A 19,477-nucleotide genomic window follows, 5' to 3' on the forward strand; every position below is an offset into this window, starting at 1 on the left:
CGCTGCTGTGACAGCAGCGCCGTGCGACCTAAAAACCGGCGATTTCTTCCCCGGGTGTTTACATTTCGCCTGTGAGCTGCGATCGGAGGCTCGCAGGCTGTTCACGGAGACTCCCTCCGTGAACAGACATGGAACGGCCGCTCGAACGGCCGTTTCCATGGAAATACCACTGCGACCAGCCACCGTCTATCGGCGTTGGCTGGTTGTTAAGTGGTTAAAGGACATTTCATTAAGGTGTGAAAATATTACCTAAGATAAAACAAATGAGAAAAGGTGAACTTAATAAGGGCCATCATTTTTTAGTTTAATAATTTAATCACCCAATCCACCTATCCAACCATTATTGCTGTACACTGTTCACCGTTCTCAGTTATTGAGGTCATGATATAACCAATTAAAAAAAATAACACAGCTTCAACTGAAGATCTTTTTGTGACTACAGCAAGTTCATAAATTCCCTTCTGAGATCCTAATTCCTTCAGATCATGTTACACAATACCCATCCTTTCTTTTACTATTAACCACTAGTACAAAGACGGACAACTAAATTGATTAGAGGAATGGAATGTTTCACTTATCAAGAAAGGACAAACTGGGGCTTATTTTCCTTGGAAAAAAGACGAGTGAGAGGTGACCTGATTAACATTTATAAATACATCAGAGGGCAATACAAAAGCTTGGCAGATGAGCTTTTTGTCCATAGGGTTGTACAATGGACATGAAGGAAAAAGTGTTTTTTTCCATCTATTTAGAAAGGGGTTCTTTACAGTAAGAGTGGTTAAAATCTGGAATATCTTACCTCAGAAGGTAGTTATGGCCAACCAAATAGGGCTTGGATGCTTTCCTTGCATTGAACGGCATCCACAACCATAATTACTAAATTTATCCAGGGTGAGTTGATCCGGGGATTTATCTGACTGCTATCTGGAGTCCTTTTAAGGCTTGGCCCAGGCCTTGTAAGGTTTTTCACCTTTCCATGGATCAACTGGAATATGTGCGGATTCAGGACAGTGTTTTTTTCCCCTTCTGCTTAAAATTGATGGATGAATGTCTTTTTTCAACTAAGCTAACTACACTTACCTATAGGATTATTAGTAACACCTGTTCAATTTCTCATTAATGCAATTATCTAATCAACCAATCACATGGCAGTTGCTTCAATGCATTTAGGGGTGTGGTCCTGGTCAAGACAATCTCCTGAACTCCAAATTGAATGTCAGAATGGAAAAGAAAGGGGATTTAAGCAATTTTGAGCGTGGCGTGGTTGCTGGTGCCAGATGGGCCGGTCTGAGTATTTGACAATCTGCTCAGTTACTGGGATTTTCACACACAACCATTTCTAGGGTTTACAAAGAATGGTGTGAAAAGGGAAAAACATCCAGTATGCGTCAGTCCTGTGGGTGAAAATGCCTTGTTGATGCTAGAGGTCAGAGGAGAATGGAACGACTGATTCAACCTCATAAAAGAGCAATGTTGACAGAAATAACCATTCGTTGCAACCAAGGTATGCAGTTAAGCATTTGTGAAGCCACAACACGCACAACCTTGAGGCGGATCGGCTACAACAGCAGAAGATCCCACCGGGTACCACTCATCTCCACCTCAAATAGGAAAAAGAGACTACAATTTGCACAAGCTCACCAAAATTGGACAGTTGAAGACTGGAAAAATATTGCCTGGTCTGACGAGTCTCAATAGAGTCAAAATTTGGCGTAAACAAAATGAGAACATGGATCCATCATGCCTTGTTGTTGTTGTTGGTGGTGTAATGGTGGCGGTGTAATGGTGTAGGGGAAGTTTTCTTGGCACACTTTAGACCCCTTAGTGCCAATTGGGCATCGTTTAAATGCCACGGGCTACCTGAGCATTGTTTCTGACCATGTCTATCCCTTCATGACCACCATGTGCCCATCCTCTGATGGCTACTTCCAGCAGGATAATGCACCATGTCACAAAGCTCGAATCATTTCAAATTGGTTTCTTGAACATGACAATGAGTTCACTGTACTAAAATGGCCCCCACAGTCACCAGATCTCAACCCAATAGAGCATCTTTGGGATGTGATGGAACGGGAGCTTCGTGCCCTGGATGTGCATCCCACAAATCTCCATCAACTGCAGGATGCTATCCTATCAATATGGGACAACATGTCTAAAGAATGCTTTCAGCACCTTGTTGAATCAATGCCACATAGAATTAAGGCAGTTCTGAAGGTGAAAGGGGGTCAAACACTGTATTAGTATGGTGTTCCTAATAATCCTTTAGGTGAGTGTATGTTACCCGTGATAAGATTATATATAGATATATATGTGTGCGGAAGCTAAATAATTGGAATAGCAACATGGTGCCGATGCCTGGTGTGGTGGGTTCAACCCACAAGATAGTTGTTGTTTTTTGGCCGCTAAAGTGAAACCATAATATCATTCGTTGAAATATAATAATTATATAGTATAACCACTTTCTCAGTAGTCTTTTTTTTTGGGGGGGGGGAGAATTTTTTGCATTCTCTGATTGGCCCAATACTTCTGAGTTGACTGCATTCCAATGGTTCTGAGTTCTTAGATTGAGCTAAAATAACAGAGTTGCGGTAATGCGGTATTTTCACAGAAATTTGATTTTTTTAGTTCCGATTGGAAATGCCTATTTCTGATCGGAAAATTCATTTCCGCTAAATCCGAATGAGCATCCCAGGTGATTGGCTATACGGATATATATAATATATATATATATATATATATATATATATATATATATATATATATATATATATATATATATATATATATATATGTGTGTGTTTCCTTTTTGCTGATCATAATTCTGTGGTTCCCATGTGAAACTGTAGCACAAGAGCAGGACTCAGGAGTTTAGCATTGCACAAAGACTATCACATTGTTTTTGCCATTTCTCCTGTGTGTAGAAGCCGTAAAGGCAGGCAGACCATCCATTCCATTAGTCACTGTCAAACACCGAATGGGACGCTGCTTCCTTCTGATAGATGAAGCTGGAATTTTTGTCTGTTGTTTTTTTTTCCCCAAGCTCAGTTCTTTCCGCTCCAGATTTATTTCTTTAATTATTTCCAACTTCTGTAAAGTTCCAGTAGATCTGAAACTCCAGGCCTGACATGCACGGAGATGATTAACACCACACTGTATTCATTGTATGTTTTATTGCTTAAAGTGCAACAGCAGTCATGGCAGTGGACCAGTGCTGCTTGCAAATTTTCGGCAAAGTCATTTTCATATCGAAAGTGCGATGCAAAATTTCGCGAAAAAGCAATAAATCTTTATGTTTATTGCAAAAATTTGTGAAAGATTCAAAAAAACAAACAAAAACAAAACACAAATGTTATTGCAAAATTGTTTTTTGATGGCATTATTGCTTGTAAGTTCAATTTTACTTAAATTTCACAAAAATGAATGCAAAAGGAATATCAACATTTTTGCTCATCACTGCAGTAGACAGAGCTCTGGAAGTGGCCACAATAGAAACTCAGTAGACTTTTATTATCCGTATAGGAGGTTCTCACCAGGCAGGTGTTTAAAGAGGGGCTTTGTTAAAATAAAATTGTGCATACATGTCAGCAGATGTCAGCAATTGGGAATGGGATCCTCAGCAGCGTCAGCCATTACCGCAGGTTTCTTTCATGAAAAACTGGGTCCTCTCTGCTGAACCTTTGCCTCCCTCTGTCCCCCTCCCCCCATGTCTCCTTAGGGATGACAGATGTAATTGCCAAGTGTGACTGGTGGCATTGTTATATGGCAGCCTCGGTTCTTGACTTTTGGACATTACCCCCCCCCCCCCCATCCTGTATGAGCCAAAACCAATTCTGTGTACAAACCACTGTTTGTACTTGGTGACATAAATTATTCTTATTCTGATTTATGATCAACAGAAGGAAGGTAAGCCAACCATATCTCCCCTCTTTAAATGTTTTTTTTTAATCTTTTATATATTTTGGGTGCATCCAACCACCTTCAATCAATTATGGAGCCAAAAAATGTGTGGTATTTTGTAAGAAGGTACTGTTCATAAACTGGTTGCTGGTGGAAGAAGGGTTGCTTAATGTTGTGTATCATGTTTGTTGTGGGACATAAAGATGCCCTCTTTAGACTCCCTTATTGAATTATCTTGCATTTCCCTTCCAGCCCTTCTTTTTACTTCCTATCTGCCAGTTCCCCAGCTCCTTATAAAGAATTTAAACGTTAAATAAAAGTACCAACTCCCCCAGGGATTCCGTCCCCGTAGGTAGTACTAGCTACTGAGCACAGAGCTTTAATACAGAGCCAGATATCAGATGGCAAATGAGGACACAATTAATGGTGCAGCTTTTTTAAGAAACCTTGTTAAGAAGGAATTGATTAAAAAAAACTGTTGTGCGAGCAATTGAAAAGCCTTTTTTACTAAATTCTGTGTCTTTTTATCTGAGCACCATCAACAGACCCAGTGCCTATCAAAGCATTTAGATTACGTTCCATTTTTAACTCAGTTTTCTATTAACATCTAATATACCGGCAATAATCATTCTCAATCTGGCTCTCCTTCCTCGTAGGACTTCACAGATACCTGCTGCTTTTGCTTTTCAAGAAATAACATACATTTATTTTACAGATTTTTTTTCCTCCACCCCATGTGTGCAGCAGTTTCAAAAATAAAATAGAAAGATTAAAATGCACATGTGCTTTATCATTTTCAGCTATCGAAACCTTCAGGCATTGGTAGCATGGTTAAGCTGTTCTCGATTCCTTGCCACTAGAGGGTGTCATTTGGTCCATGGAGGTGGGCTCTCCTTTCTCCTGAATTTAAAGCCTTTCTCATATTGTGGTGTTTAAATCCAGAGATAATGATAATAATACAGTAATACCAACGTTATCCAGAAGTCCCAAGCAACCGGAAAAAAACCTGGCCTTGCACAATGCACAAACCTAGTTTTACATTTCTTTAAACAGTAATAAACCTCTTTTAACCGCTCTGCCGCTGCCTAAGGCAGGATGGCGGCCGCAGAGTGTCTCTCTAGTTCCTCAGTCACGCCAAGGGGTGTGACCTCAAGAGAGCCGAGACTTGCAGGGAACGAGAGCCAGTTCCCTGCACTGCAAACAGCAGCTCACAGAGATCAGCCTGCCAGCCGTGTTCAGAGCTGGCAGGCTGAAATTTAATAAAATATATATATACATGTGGGACAACAATGCGATCGAGAGCAGCGCTGTACAGAGGACATCACTGCCATTTAAATGTCCCTCCCAATGGCTTACAATCTAATCCCTATTATAGGCTGATGCCTATGTATGTGTAGTGTAGTGTATGGATCACAGTCTAATGCCAAGTTAAGGGGGAAGGGTGGAATAAAAGAAATAGGGTTTTTTATAGTTGTAAAAATGTTTCTATACCATGTTAGCCAAACAATATAGGGTTTTTTATAAAATGTATCTTTTTTAATTAATTGAAAAAAAAATCACAGCAGCAATCAGAGACCACCAAAAGAAAGCTCTATTAGTGAGAAGAAAAGGAGGTAAAATTAATTTGGGTGCTAAGTTGTATGATTGAGCAATAAACCATTAAAGCTGTGAAGTGTTGAATTGTAAAACATGGCCTGGTCATTAGGGGGCTATTTAAATTAAGTTAAGTCTCTCCTGTGTATTATTTTTTTATTAATTAATGTATTTCAACATTAATACCGAGTTTATGTTACATACAGTATGGAGTATTGCACTTTGTAAAGCTAGGCCTATTTTTAACTTTGACTCTTAGGCAACTACACTTATCCGGCATAAGCCAGTCCCCATTGGTGGTGGATACTGGGGGTTTTACTGTATTATTAATTCCAACATTTGTATATCGCTTTTGCCTGCCGGACTTAAAGCCCTTGAAAGGCAGCTACTAGGGCACTAGAGCACGCTCGGTAGGCCGTAGCAGTGCTAGGAAGTCTAGCCCAAGGAATGCTTATTGAATAGGTGCAGCTTACTGAATGGAAAGAGCCAATAACTGAACCCAGGTCTCCTGTGTTAGAGGCAGAGCCTTTAACCATTACACTATCCAGCCACTGACATGGTCAATTATGTGTTAAAATTTGCTAGTTTATACAGTTTGGTCCAAGGTATACAATGGAGTATCGTATTGGACCATAGTGTAGATGTTCTTTAACATGTGCCACTGTGTATCTAAAAGGATTGCGGGTTCAGCTTACTTAGTGCATAAAAAGACCCTTTTTCGCCTTTTTAATTGGTTTCCCTATAATAAAGGAATTATGTTTGTTTTTTTGGTTTTTTTTGCAAAAAACATTCTTCACTCATATATAGGTGACACTATATGTAGATTATCCCTATAAATTCCTCTTATTGAGTTCCTTTTTTACCTATAACAATTAGTAGTATTAGTGTTTTAGGGCAAAATTACAAGGATTATTTTGGGGTGAAATTACAGGTAAATTACAAATAGGGACAATATTCATTTATTATTTTTGAAAACTCCCTTTACAGACATTAACCCTCTTAATTGTCAAGATTCAATTTAAATAAATAAAACTATGGTAAATGTCTACATGGTTTATCCACTGTCTCCCCACAGGTTACTTTCCCTTGAAACCAGAGCCATTTTCACATTTCGCACTCATCCCAATTGTTCACCAATAACTTTATCGCTACTTATCACACCCAAATTATCTACATGTTGTTTTTTTGTGGGGCAGACTAGGCTCTTTATGAGTGGTACTTTTGCTAAGAATTATTTCATTTCTTATGCATTTTAGGGGAATAAGGAGAAAAAAATGAAATAAAGGTCATTATTTCTTAGGTTTCAGCTATTATAGTTTGAAAATAAAAAGTGCTACTGTAGATAAAACACACACATTATATTTGCCCATTTGTCCTGGTTATCACAACATTTAAATGATGTCCCTAGTATAATGTATTGTGACAATATTTTATTTGGAAATTAAGGTGTATTTTTTTTCTGTTATGTGCTTATACCCTGTTAACCCTCCTGGCGGTCTATTAGAAACCGCCAGGGGGCAGCGCAGCACAATTTTTTAATTATTATTTTTTTAAATCATGTAGCGAGCCTAGGGCTCGCTACATGATAGCCGCTGTACGGCATCCCCCCGCCCGCTTCAATTGCCTCCGGCGATCTTTGATCAGGAAATCACGTTCAAAGAACGGGATTTCCTGAAGGGCTTCCCCCGTCGCCATGGCGACGGGCGGGATGACGTCACCGACGTCGTAAACATTGTGACGTCTAAGGGAGTCCCGATCCACCCCTCAGCGCTACCTGGCACTGATTGGCCAGGCAGCGCACGGGGTCTGGGGGGGGGGGCACGGAGCAGCGAACAGCAGAGCTTGAGCGCGGAGCGGCAGCGATCAGAATGCATGTAAAAAAAAAAGTGAGTAAATCGGCCCAGCAGGGCTTGAGAAATCCTCCTGCGCTCGGGCTCACCGCCAGGAAAGTTAATAATTGTAAGCCCTTATTTACAAAAAATATACCCTTAATGACAAACATAGTAAAAAGCTGAGTACCTAAAATAACTATTTATGTATTTTTAAATTCTGTCACTTTGGCTTTTTTTTTTGTGTGGTAACTATGGGGGAGGGACCGAAGAGGTTAAATGAGTACAAACAGTCATCCAGAGGGCTGCAAGCAAGTCAGTGGATTCCCAGAAGTGCTTGGCCCAGCTACAGACCTGCACTGTACTTACTCCTACCTATTGCCTGATGAAGTGGGGTCAAACCTGCGAAACACGTTGCATTTTCCCCTGGAGTATGTAAATAAATTTGTTCTGCTGAACTTTGTTGGCATATCTTGTGTCTGTTTGGAGGAGGTAGGTCCACCACTGCCTCCACAAATTTTAAACTTTTTAGACATTTTTATTCTTCTGGTGCCTCTGTATCCCTGTTACACTGTTCCACCCTTGGTAGAGGGGATTCATCCCCTTTTTTCCTGATCTACGGAGAGCGACATCTTCTTACTCCTGAATGGGGTCAGGTCTAATCCCCCCACCTGCTATTACAGTGGTTGCCTTTGAGGTAACTCTGCTTTGTGAGTATATTTGTATTTACTCTACCACCTTCATCCCATATCACCAGTACATACTACACTATATTTACTCTTTGTGTGCCTATCTTTGTTCTCTTTGCAAATCAAAGTACATCTTTCTCCATTGAGTACTCCTAAGAAGGAACTTCTGTACGGTCAGTTAATCATGCCTGCTTCTAAGCATGTTCAGGAGAGGACACTTATTTCCTTTTGGTCCTGATCATCGAAGCTAGAGATGAACTCAGAAAACTTTGCAAACTCAATTGCTATTTCACTTTAAGCCCTTCTAGAATGTAATTGATGGAATATTGCAAATTTAGAGTGGATGGTGCCACCACAAAATCTCAGGCTTGTGGATTTACGGACACACAACTGCTGAAACTGCAGTACTTGCATCTCGGCTGCTGAGAGTGCATATTATTACAAAAATGAGGAAAGGAGAGAAATTGAAATGGAGCTTGTAGTTGCATGGACTTATGTAAGGTTAGTTGAAAACTATTTTTTTTTTTTACTTTTAAAACAGGTCACAGTTACACTTAAAAATCGGCTTCCACTTCCACTCTTGTCTAGGAGCAACTTCAGCAATTTACAGTTTAATGTTCTCAAGACTGTGAAGATTTGGGTGAGTATATTAAAAACAACACCTCAGCATCTTTCCCTAATTATAAGTGGATCAGCTGTCTGGTACCCAGGTAGAGTTATTTCAATTTCATGGGTCTGTAAATGTCCCAGGATCTACATGCATAGTCAGAAGCAACTGAAAAATTCAGCCAGCTGCAGATGCTATGGAAGAGTTTTATTTGGTCATCAGTGAGTCATTCTGGGAGGTTCAGCAGATGAATTTCAGCTTTGGAATCCTGGTAAGAAAAGGAGACAAAAAGAGCCCCAGGAGCGCCAATAGTGTAGCATTTATGGAAATTGGGACATGTGAAGAAATAACAACTACAATTTCCGGCATGTGGAGAAGCATCATCTCCACTCGGTTATGATGACTCAGTTGGGTCAGTTAGGTCAACATGGGTGGCACTCCAGAATACATAAAAGACCACTGGACGTACTTGCAGAGGTAACCCTGGGACAGGGGAGGAGAGAATGCAGGATGGGAGGAGGAATCCCAATTGTGATACAACATGTAGTGAGGGGAGGTAATAGGAACAGTCTTACCTTGTGGAAAGAGGTTAAGATTTTTAATGTTAGACATCAATAAAAGGACAATGCGTTTAACGGGACCTGTCCACTTCCTCAGGTCAGTACGAGACAGTGTCTGAGCCACGTATCTCCATTTCAGAGTGCACAAAAAAACAAAATTGGTGCTCTATTACTTACCTCTACTAACTACATATTGTATATCACAACTGGGGTGCCTTCTCCGATCCAGCATCAGGGAGACATTGTTCACATCTTTAGTGATCTTGTGGTTCGATTTTATGCTCAGTACGGGAGAAGAAGAGAATGATCAGCAAAAAGTATAATTTGCTGCAACCAACACTTCCTACAAGACTGTCTACAAAAGTCGGGCAAAAAGAGAGGCAATAAGATTGCCACTGATTCTTCTCATTCTGCCTACTTCATTATCTTGCTTCCTCCGTTAGTGTTGTGATACTGGACTGTCAAAACAAAAGCTCCCAGGCAAAGAGAAAGTTTTTCTTGTCACCTATCTGTGATAGACCCTAAACAAGCATGCAGCAGATCAGGTGTTTCTGACATTATTGTTTAAAAGGAAGTAAACATGGCAGCCCCCATGTCCTTTTTGGTTAAGTTTTCCTTTCCAGATGTACTGTACAAGCCTCTAATATGCTAAAAGTACTGTTGTAACTGCTGCACCACAGTGCTGTCTACATTGATGATGTACTTTTTCTATTTCAATATGTTTTATTGAGTGGAGCGGTGGCCTTGGACTCCTGCTCAGCATACAAAAAAAATATTTATTCCACCTATAGTTGCTCAAGAAATTCACTGCTCAGTGTTCTGTGCTTGTTTGGCCAAAGTGTCCAATTAGTTCTTATCAGCTTGTGTGAATCAGAGCTGTGTCACAGTTCTCTGCTCTTAAATTAAACACTGAGGATTAACCCTTTCAGTGCTCCCAAGAGATTGAAACCAAGTTAAACTTCAGGTTTTTTTTTTAGGAATTCCATAAATTGTAATAAAGATTGTCTTTCCCTAAATATTATCATGATGTGGATAATCTTTTTGATCAGAAGGAAGTTCTGAGTTTAGTTGTACTTTAAATGAACAATGCACTTTTTAAGTATTGGTAACTCCTGTCTGTCTGCTGACTATTGACTGTTTAGGTGTTATGTTGTCTGTGCTCAATGAGCTATCGCCAAGACACATCTTACTGGCTGTGAACTTACTTGGCCAATAAAATTAGATTCCAATGCTGATTTTGATTGTGACGAAAAAAAACCTCCCCTCTGCACAAGAGTCATTTGGTTTGAATATCGGCAAAATGCATCAACACCTGGTGATTCTTTACAATCCATATGGTCAGTTTGTCTCCCTATTTAGCCCTGATACCTATCTATCCTGACTACATCCGACCATATTATGTACTAATAAGGGGCCAAATAGTCTGAAACAGCTGTATGAAAGTCGGAACCCATGACTTTCTAAATTTAAGAATCAATACATTAAACATTAAATGGAGTCCTAATTGTCAGTAGTTCTTAAATAACGTATAAACCAAAACAATGACACAAAGGAGGAAAAAAAAGAGCTCTCAATGTCCATTGGCCCGGCCATTGATAAATATAACGTTTTATGGGAACTTCAATACTGTTCACTCTAGAAAGGAAACAGATGCTTGTTATATGGATATTGTGTACCAATACCATCTGCTGTGATTGTGCTCTATAAGACGACAAATAAGCACTCTCTATTCCCTCTCTGTCCAGAGACTCTTTGGCTTGGCTGGTGGGTGAAGGCATAAATCCCCATCACATTTGCCAGTTCTTACAGAGCTCTGCAGTCCTACCATCTGTTGTTTATTTCAGCGGTTATGTATCTGCACAATCCCTCTAAAACAATCTCTGAAAGTCGTGCTGGGATTCGCTGGGCTCCGCCTCAACAACTTTATTTTGAATGGAAATACTAACGCCCTCTCAATGAGTCCACGGCTTAGATAATTGCTGCAGAATTTTACTTCAAAGTCATAATTTCAATAAATGTCACAATTTGTAGGGTAGATGATGCATTTTTTGTTTATTTATTTGTAAGTATTTTAGACCTACATTTGAGGTTCTTGGGCCTTATTAAATTGCTGTTTTTTTCGGCATATAAGACGCCCCAGCATATAAGATGCACCGACATTTAGAGGGCAAAATTCAGGAGAAAAAAAGAAAAATACTAAACCTGGCGTGCCTATAGTGCAGCGTTGTCTCATAGGCCTCCCCCCACAGCTACACTGATTACTCTCCCATCTACACTGACTACACTGTCATCTAAATTGACTACACTCCCATGTAACTGCATGCTCTTACCAATCCGCAATGTGCTCAGAGTCATCCGTCCATCTCCTCCGTCCGTCTACTCTGTCTGTCTTCGCTGGTGTATACAGTTAATTCCGCCACTGTATACACTCGTCCTGTGTGGCCTCCATACTTCCAGGTTTACTGGTGCCCTCTAGCTATGCACGTTATGCATGACCGAACGCCATGCGCAGCCAGCAAGAAGGCACAAGTGAACACAGACAATGGATGCCACGTAGGACAAGTGTATACAGCGGCGGAATTGGCTGTATACACCGGCAGAGATGGATTCAGGAGACAGTGTGCATCTCTGGATGGGTAAGAGCTCGGGGGAGGGAGGGGCACCTGGCCAGACCTTCAGCAGATAAGATGTTCTGACCTTTCCGCCCAATTTTGGGATTTTGCCCAAAAATACGGTAATCTTTTTTGTACTTGGGGATAATTTTTATCTCCTGTTTACAATAACTTTTTATTACTATGCAATTGAAAAGTAACACAAAATAGGTGAAAAAATACTGCCAAAAATATTCTTTGGTTAAATTCAGAAAACTTTTTTACATTTATTAAGCATATTTTCTTTTAAAAGCACAAGCAGACTCCAGATATATTATGATCAAATGGTATCAAAAGAATGCCCTATTTGACCTAAAAAAACACAAGGCTAAATGTGTTTGGGTACACTAAAAATTGCCTGAAGTCTTTCAACTCAAGCAAAAGCATTGCAGAAGTGTAAAAATTGGCTTGGCCCCAAAGTGGTTTTAATAACCCACTCAGTCTTTCTTAACCTCTTTCACACAAAAGAAAACCTAGCATGATTTGCAATTGAAGGAGAGACGTGCAATTAGTTTTCTGTGTATTTCTGAGATTTGAAGGCTCAGGTAACTTCGGTACTTCAGGGCATATGACTGGAAATTACGTGAAGTGTTGCCCTTGAACGTGTAAAAGATTACTAAAAAAGAAGGCAGTATGTGGAGTGGCTGAGTGGAATACATAGAAGACTCAATCAATAAGAGATCAGCAAAGCTACAGAGGTTGAAAGATTCCTGAGGTGAAGCTATTAAGTGTGTCTACACCTAAATCTTTGGTAATCCAGGTCTGAAAATGAGCATGCATTTATACAACGGAAGGAGTATGAATGGGACAGAGGTTAAAAGGGATACCTCAGAGTTATGTCTTATATGAATGCTATTAGTATGAGGAAACTGGTAGGATGGAGGCGCCCAATGTGTGTTCTATTTTAGTGTTTTAAATATAAAAAATATATACATATTTTTTAAAAGAGTGGTAATCACTTACCTCTCCAAAATGTTTCAAGGTCCCTAAGATTGCTGCAGAAGCTTCCAAACAGGGATGCTTGGATAGTACTTTTTAAAATCCGAATTGATCCGGATCAGGATATCTAGATATCCGGATCCGGTTCAGATATCTGAATCTGACCTTTTAGATATCCGCATGAATGCGGATATCCGAATGCATTATCCGTGGATATCCAACCTATTCGGATATCCGGATAGAGAAACCGGAAGTGCCTTATAAAATGCTTCAAAAACATTTCTAACCTTTAAAAACACCTTCTATCCTCTTACCCTCCCCTCCTTCCTCCTTCCCTCCTTCTCCTCCTCCTCCAGAGGATCTTGTCTTCCAGGGATTTGTAGGATGTCAAAAGCACGCTCACATACATTGGCTAGGAATCAAACCCAGGTCCACTGCTTAGAAGGCAGCTATCCTCACCGCTATACCACCATTGGCCAGGAATCAAGCCCAGGTCAACTAACATTACAGGCTGAAGCCAGCCATTTTACTCATCTCTTCACCTACAAGAAAGGCCTAGGAGTAGTCTTAGCTACCGTAATATCTATGTTACGGCAGGGCTCTTATTACACTTTCTCCTACAGGGCTACGGAAACCGTTTTGCCCTTGCGATAAAGCGAGGTGCAAAAATGAAATCATGCCTAGCAGAGGATGGTTTCAATCCATCAACCTCTGGGTTATGGGCCCAGCACACTTCTGATGCGCCACTCTGAAGTCTGCTTACGTTTGTATTCAATCTTCCAGTTTAAGAAGGGTACATTAGTTCCCTTCACAAAACACAAAAGGCAAGGGCATCCCTGTGTGGGCTTGAACCACCGACCTTTCGGTTAACAGCCAAATGCACTAACCAATTGTGCGACAAGGACTGTGTGTATGTAGTTGCTGCTAAATGGCTATCTGGGGTTCTCTTCGGACAACTGTTGAACACAAAAGGCAAAGCCATCCTGGGTGGGCTTGAACCACCAACCTTAAAGTTAACAGCCAAATACACTAACCAATTGTGCCACAAGGACTGTGTGTATGTAGTTGCTGCTAAATGGCTATCTGGGGTTCTCTTCGGACAACTGTTGAACACAAAAGGCAAGGCCATCCCTGGGTGGGCTTGAACCACCAACCTTTCGTTAACAGCCAAATGCACTAACCAATTGTGCCACAAGGACTGCGTGAATGTAGTTGCTGCTAAATGGCTATCTGGGGTTTTCTTCGGACAACTGTTGAACACAAAAGGCAAGGCCATCCCTGGGTGCCAGGACATCTGTGCCTATAGGCCCCTGTGAGGTAAATCCAGGCCTGGCCGAGGTGGTCATTATCAGCTGCCTCAGCCGACTTTAGTCAAGCGTGTGTACGGCCTTAATACTGTGGCCAGGAATGACCAGGGAGATAAGGTGCTTCATCTCTGGTCTAATGCCACTGGCTGCAAGCTTATTGCAGGTGTGTACCACAGACATCTAAAGCCAAAAACTGAGCATGAACGCCAGGCTTTAGCATTATTTTTAAAGGAATGAAGATGGCAACCACCCCATTCTTCTCACTTCAGGTTCCCTTTAACACCTTGGAGAAATTATCAATTTTGTTCTGCAATCCCGCAACATCTCTAACCTGTTAAAGAAGATTGCAGATCTCTCCAAAGTGCTGAAGAATATTTTAGAAGGCTCTGAGGTGAAGTACTAATAGAGATGGTCAATAACATATAAATACTTCTTTGAGTTGAGTAGGACTAGTCGACCGTCAAGTCGCATAAAATTACACACAAATGTGCATAATCCTGCGTAAAATTGGAATTATTAGACCAATCACTAGAGCTGAACCAGAGTGTTAAGGAGAACCTAAAGTCAAAAAAAAAAAAAAAACGAGATGAACTCACCTGGGGCTTCCCTCAGCCCCCTGCAGACGATCGGTGCCCTCGCAGCTCCGCTCCGATGTCCCAGGACCCACCGGCGAACACTTCCGGTTTCGCCGCCACCGGCCGACAGGCATGGGAACGCGAGTGATTGTTCGCGTTCCCAGCCTGTATATGAGCTATATGTATATGAGCGGAGCTGCGAGGGCACCGATCGTCTGCAGGGGGGCTGAGGGAAGCCCCAGGTGAGTTCATCTCGTTGTTTTTTTTTTACTTTAGGTTCTCTTTAAACTCTTCAAAATGCTAAACAGAAATTGGCAGATGTTTTGGATATGCAGAACGAGACTTCAATGTGTTAAAAAGACTACAGAAACATCCAACATACTTTCGGATGTAGAGGTGTTTCATACTTCTGCATTCTATATTACACAGTGTTGGCCATGCAGTTATTTTACAATAGAAAATGGTAGCTTTGTAAACCATATAACAAAAAGCTCATTTTCTGTGCTATATATAATTGTGAGGTGAGCAATTGTTTTCCTTACTGAGCACTTTTAAGCTCTTCATATTAGCCTAGCCATTGTAGCCAATATACTTTAAAGAAAACTTGAACTGAAAATTAAACGTGAAAATAAGCATACACAAGGCATACTTACCTCCCATGTAGTCTACTCCTCAATCTCTTTCTCCTCTCCTGCGTCCTGTTCGGCCACTGTGATCAAGAGAATTCTCTGTCCTCCATTTTGAAAATGGTCATTACACCATAACAGCTTCCTGGTCAGCACAGAGTTAAATTGTAACATCACCCACTTGAGCCATAGGGAAACATGGACACATCAGTTCTCCTCTCCACTGTAACTGACAGCAACTGATACTGTATATAACTGACAGCAACTGATATATTTCAGTTCTGACAAAATGTTGTCAGAACTGGAAGGGATCATTGTCAGAAGAAAATGTGAGCTTCTGAGAGGAACTGATGGCAAGATAACTATGTAATCGTCATTTGAAGTTACCTCATGTGTTTATTTTAAATAATTTTACTCAATACAGGTTCCCTTTAAGCTTTAGACAAAATCATACCATCTGTAGTGGGAAATAGTCCAAGCCAGTGAAGACAAGACAAGGCTGCAAGACTGTTCTAACTGTTAATAAAGACACTTTCCTGCCTCCAGAAGAAGACTCCTAAATGAAATGTTGAATTGTCCTATCTGCTAATGGAAACTGAAAGTCCTGTGACTGTGTTGACTTAGACCTGGCAATAGTGATAGTGTCACTTATTCTCAACAGCAAAGGTTGTGTTGCTCTGGGTAAAAAAAAAATGGGATGATACATAAATATTCCCCACACTCTAAATCTAATGAGAGTCCATTTTCAGACTTTAAATCCCCTTTATTTACTGATTTTAGATTTAATCTCAACAAAGTGTTGTACAAGAATGTGGAATTGGCATCCCTGAAAATAAAGGAGGTAAAAAAAATCTACGTCTCTCTCAAAGTACACTTATTTCCCTATGTTGCTGTCATTTACAGTGGCACTAGCCCCCATCTCCTCATGGGGGGGGGGTTGTATTGCCTTTATTATTTACAAATGGACTCCCTGGAAAGGATATATACAATGATCTATAAATAAGGGCATGCATAGAAAAGTGGATGCTTTTGAATTATGGGTGTGGAGAAAGCGTTTGAGGGATCTCTGGAATGCTAAAGATCTAACCAGTCCGTACTTAAAGAAATAAAGCAAGAGTGTCCACTAGAAGGGCTGATACTGCTATTAAATCTCAAACACCTTGGTCACATTGGCCCATATGCAATTACGTTTTTTCTCCTGAGTTATATCCTAGGAGATAATCATCTTTTTAAAACAATCTTTTTTCAATTGAAAAAGCACCCAAAAGTTGGTGAAAAGGTACTACTAAAATTATTTTGAGTATTTTCTTGCTTACAGGTGGTTTAAAAGCGGGTTAAAAGTCAATAAAATATGGCTTATAAGCCACCAGCAAACAAGAAAATGCTCAAAAATAGTTTTGATACTACTTTCTCACCTACTTTTTAGTACCTTTTCAATTAAGAAGTGCTGGAAAGTTATTTTAAAGAGAAGATAAAACTTATTTCCTAGGAGAAAACTCAAGAGAAAAATGTAATTGCATATGGGCCAAGGTGTGACAATACCACCTAGGAGAAATTTCAGGAGAAAAAGTGAATTGCATATGGGCCATAATGAGAAGACCAGAAATCCTTGTTGTTTGTAGAAACTGAGGGCAAAAGAAGAAGAAGACGACGGAGGCTAAGATGGATAGACAGCGTATGTGAAGCTATGAACATGCCTCTGCAACAACTGAAAGAAGCCGTGATTGACAAACCTATCTGGCTTGTTAAAGTGCATACAGTCAAGAAGAGTCGGAGTCAAATGAAACTAATCAGAAGTAGGATAAAGTATAGTACAAAATAAATATTACTTTTTATATACTGTATTCAAAGCAAATAAATTAAACAGTAAGCTGTAAACCTTGATTTAACCACTTAAGCCCGAAGGGTTGAAATTTTTTTACATCCGAACAACTTTCACCCCCCATTCATTTGCCAATAACTTTATCACTACTCATCACAATTAATTGATCTATATCTTGTTTTTTCCGCCACCAATTAGGCTTTCTGTGGGTGGTATATTTTGCTAAGAGCCACTTTACTGTAAATGCATTTTAACAGGAAGAATAAGAAAAAAATGGAAAAAATTCATTATTTCTCAGTTTTCAGCCATTATAGTTTTAAAATAATACACGCCTCCATAATTAAAACTCACGTATTGTATTTGCCCATATGCCCCGGGTATTTCACCGTTAAAATTATGTCCCTATCACAATGTATGGCGACAATATTTTATTTGGAAATAAAGGTGCATTTTTTCCGTTTTGCGTCCATCACTGTTTAGAAGCCCATAATTTATTAAATCATATTGATATACTCCTTTGACATGCATATTTAAAAAGTTCAGACCCTTAGGTAACTATTTATGTTTTTTTTTTTTTTTTATTACTGTAATTTTTTTTTTTTTTTTTATTTAAACTTGTATGTGGGTATTTTTGGTGTGGGAGGTAAACAGGGTTTTTTTTAATATATTTATATGTTTAATTTGAAATTTTTTTTTTTTCAGGTGTAATTTGCTATTTGGCCACAAGATGGCCAGAATCAAAAAGTCCTGGGAGCGATCGATCTCGCTCCCAGGCAGAAGAAAGGAGCCCAGAGCTCAGAAAAGCCGCAGCATCTGAAGAGATGCTGTCGGCTTTTCTCCGGGGGGGTCCGATCAGCGAAAGGGATTTATAATCCCTTTCACTGATCGGTGGGCTAGCGGGCAGCAGCGGGGGCGCGCACGGGGGGGCCCGCGGGAGCGCGCGCGACCCGCAGGAGTGCGCGCAGCCCAACTGGACGAGAAATCTCGTCCAGTTGGGCTTAAGTGGTTAAAGTGAACTCGAGGTGAAAAATAACTGATGAGATAACCAATTATATTTATCGCCCTACTCCTAAAAATGACTTTAAAGAGACTCTGAAGCGAGAATAATTCTCGCTTCAGAGCTTATAGTTAGCAGGGGCACGTGTGCCCCTGCTAAACCGCCGATATCGCGCCGCTAAACGGGGGTCCCTTCACCCCTAAACCCACCCCCGCAAGCATTGGTCGCAAAGTTGGTCGTGAACTGAGGCAGGGCTAATGGCTGCAGCTTTACCTCCAGTCGCGTCTATCAGACGTGCATCGCCGCCTCTCCCCCGCCCCTCTCAGTGAAGGAAGACTGAGAGGGGCGGGGGAGAGGCGGAGGTAGGCGTCTGATAGACGCGCGGGAGGCAGGGCTGCTGCGGTTAGCCCTGCCTCAATGCAGAAGAAATTCCGCTCTGTACGGGGTGGGTTTGGGGGTGAAGGGACCCCCGGTAAGCCGCGGGATAGCGGCCTTTTAGCAGGGGCACGCATGCCCCTGCTATCTATGAGGTCTGAAGCGAGATTTATTCTCGCTTCAGACTCTCTAAGTATCCCAGGGTTTTATTTTATAATTAAACATTCACAAAGTAGGTTGATTGTTTTACTGTCTCTAATCAGTAGCAGTCTATTAAGTGTCCCAGAGTGAAAACACATGACCTATTGGCCTTGTCCTATCTCTCCCTTGTCCTCAGAAGTTGTATTCTGCCAAGAAAACTTTTATGGCTGTAATTAGCTTATCAGTGATGCTAACTATATTCCTGACAAGCTACTGACAAGACAGAAGCGGTCACTTCCACGTCTGAAAATTAACTCTTTCAGGCAGCAAAATAAAGCAAGTAAAACAGCCTGGTTATATTACTATGTTTTGTACTGTACATGCACATGGTTATCTCATCACGCCACATATCGCCTCAGGTACACTCTCTACTAGGACCACTATCGCAAAAATTGTAACATTTCAAATACATGTAAACCCATTCAAATACGTACATTTCTTCCAGAGTAAAATGAGCCATAAATTACTTTTCTACTATGTTTCTGTCGCTTTCTGTAGGTAGTAGAAATCTGACAGAACCAACAGGTTTTTGGCCTAGCCCACCTCCTCATGGGGGATTCTCAGGGTTTTCTTTCTTTTCATAAGCCCTTAGTGAATGGCAGTTGCTCCGTCCAACTGCTAAAAAGGCATGCAGCAAGCAGGGAGGCTGGCCAGCATCTTTATATACCAATATTTGTCAGAGTATAAGACACTTCTGACCATATGACACACCTAGGTTTAGAGGACAAAAAACAGAGGGAAAAAAAATATATACTAAACCTGGTGCATCCATGGTGAAGGGGCATCTTGTGGATTATACCACCTTTGTA

General features: G+C 40.7%; 1 protein-coding gene across 9 annotated transcripts in view; it reads right to left on the reverse strand.

The window, feature by feature from the left end:
• Positions 1-19,477, reverse strand: part of LRFN2 (leucine rich repeat and fibronectin type III domain containing 2) — a 685,481-nt gene that overhangs the window by 390,595 nt on the left and 275,409 nt on the right. The window contains exon 1 of one of the 9 annotated variants that reach the window (XM_068232732.1): positions 15,301-15,414. The exons of the other annotated variants lie outside the window; for them this stretch is intronic. The gene's annotated coding sequence lies outside the window, so the exon portion shown is untranslated. Of the gene's footprint in view, positions 1-15,300; positions 15,415-19,477 lie in introns of those variants that run through there. 9 annotated transcript variants of the gene reach the window in all.

The sequence above is a fragment of the Hyperolius riggenbachi genome, chromosome 4 (genome assembly GCF_040937935.1).
Source record: "Hyperolius riggenbachi isolate aHypRig1 chromosome 4, aHypRig1.pri, whole genome shotgun sequence".
NCBI classification, from domain to species: domain Eukaryota; kingdom Metazoa; phylum Chordata; class Amphibia; order Anura; family Hyperoliidae; genus Hyperolius; species Hyperolius riggenbachi.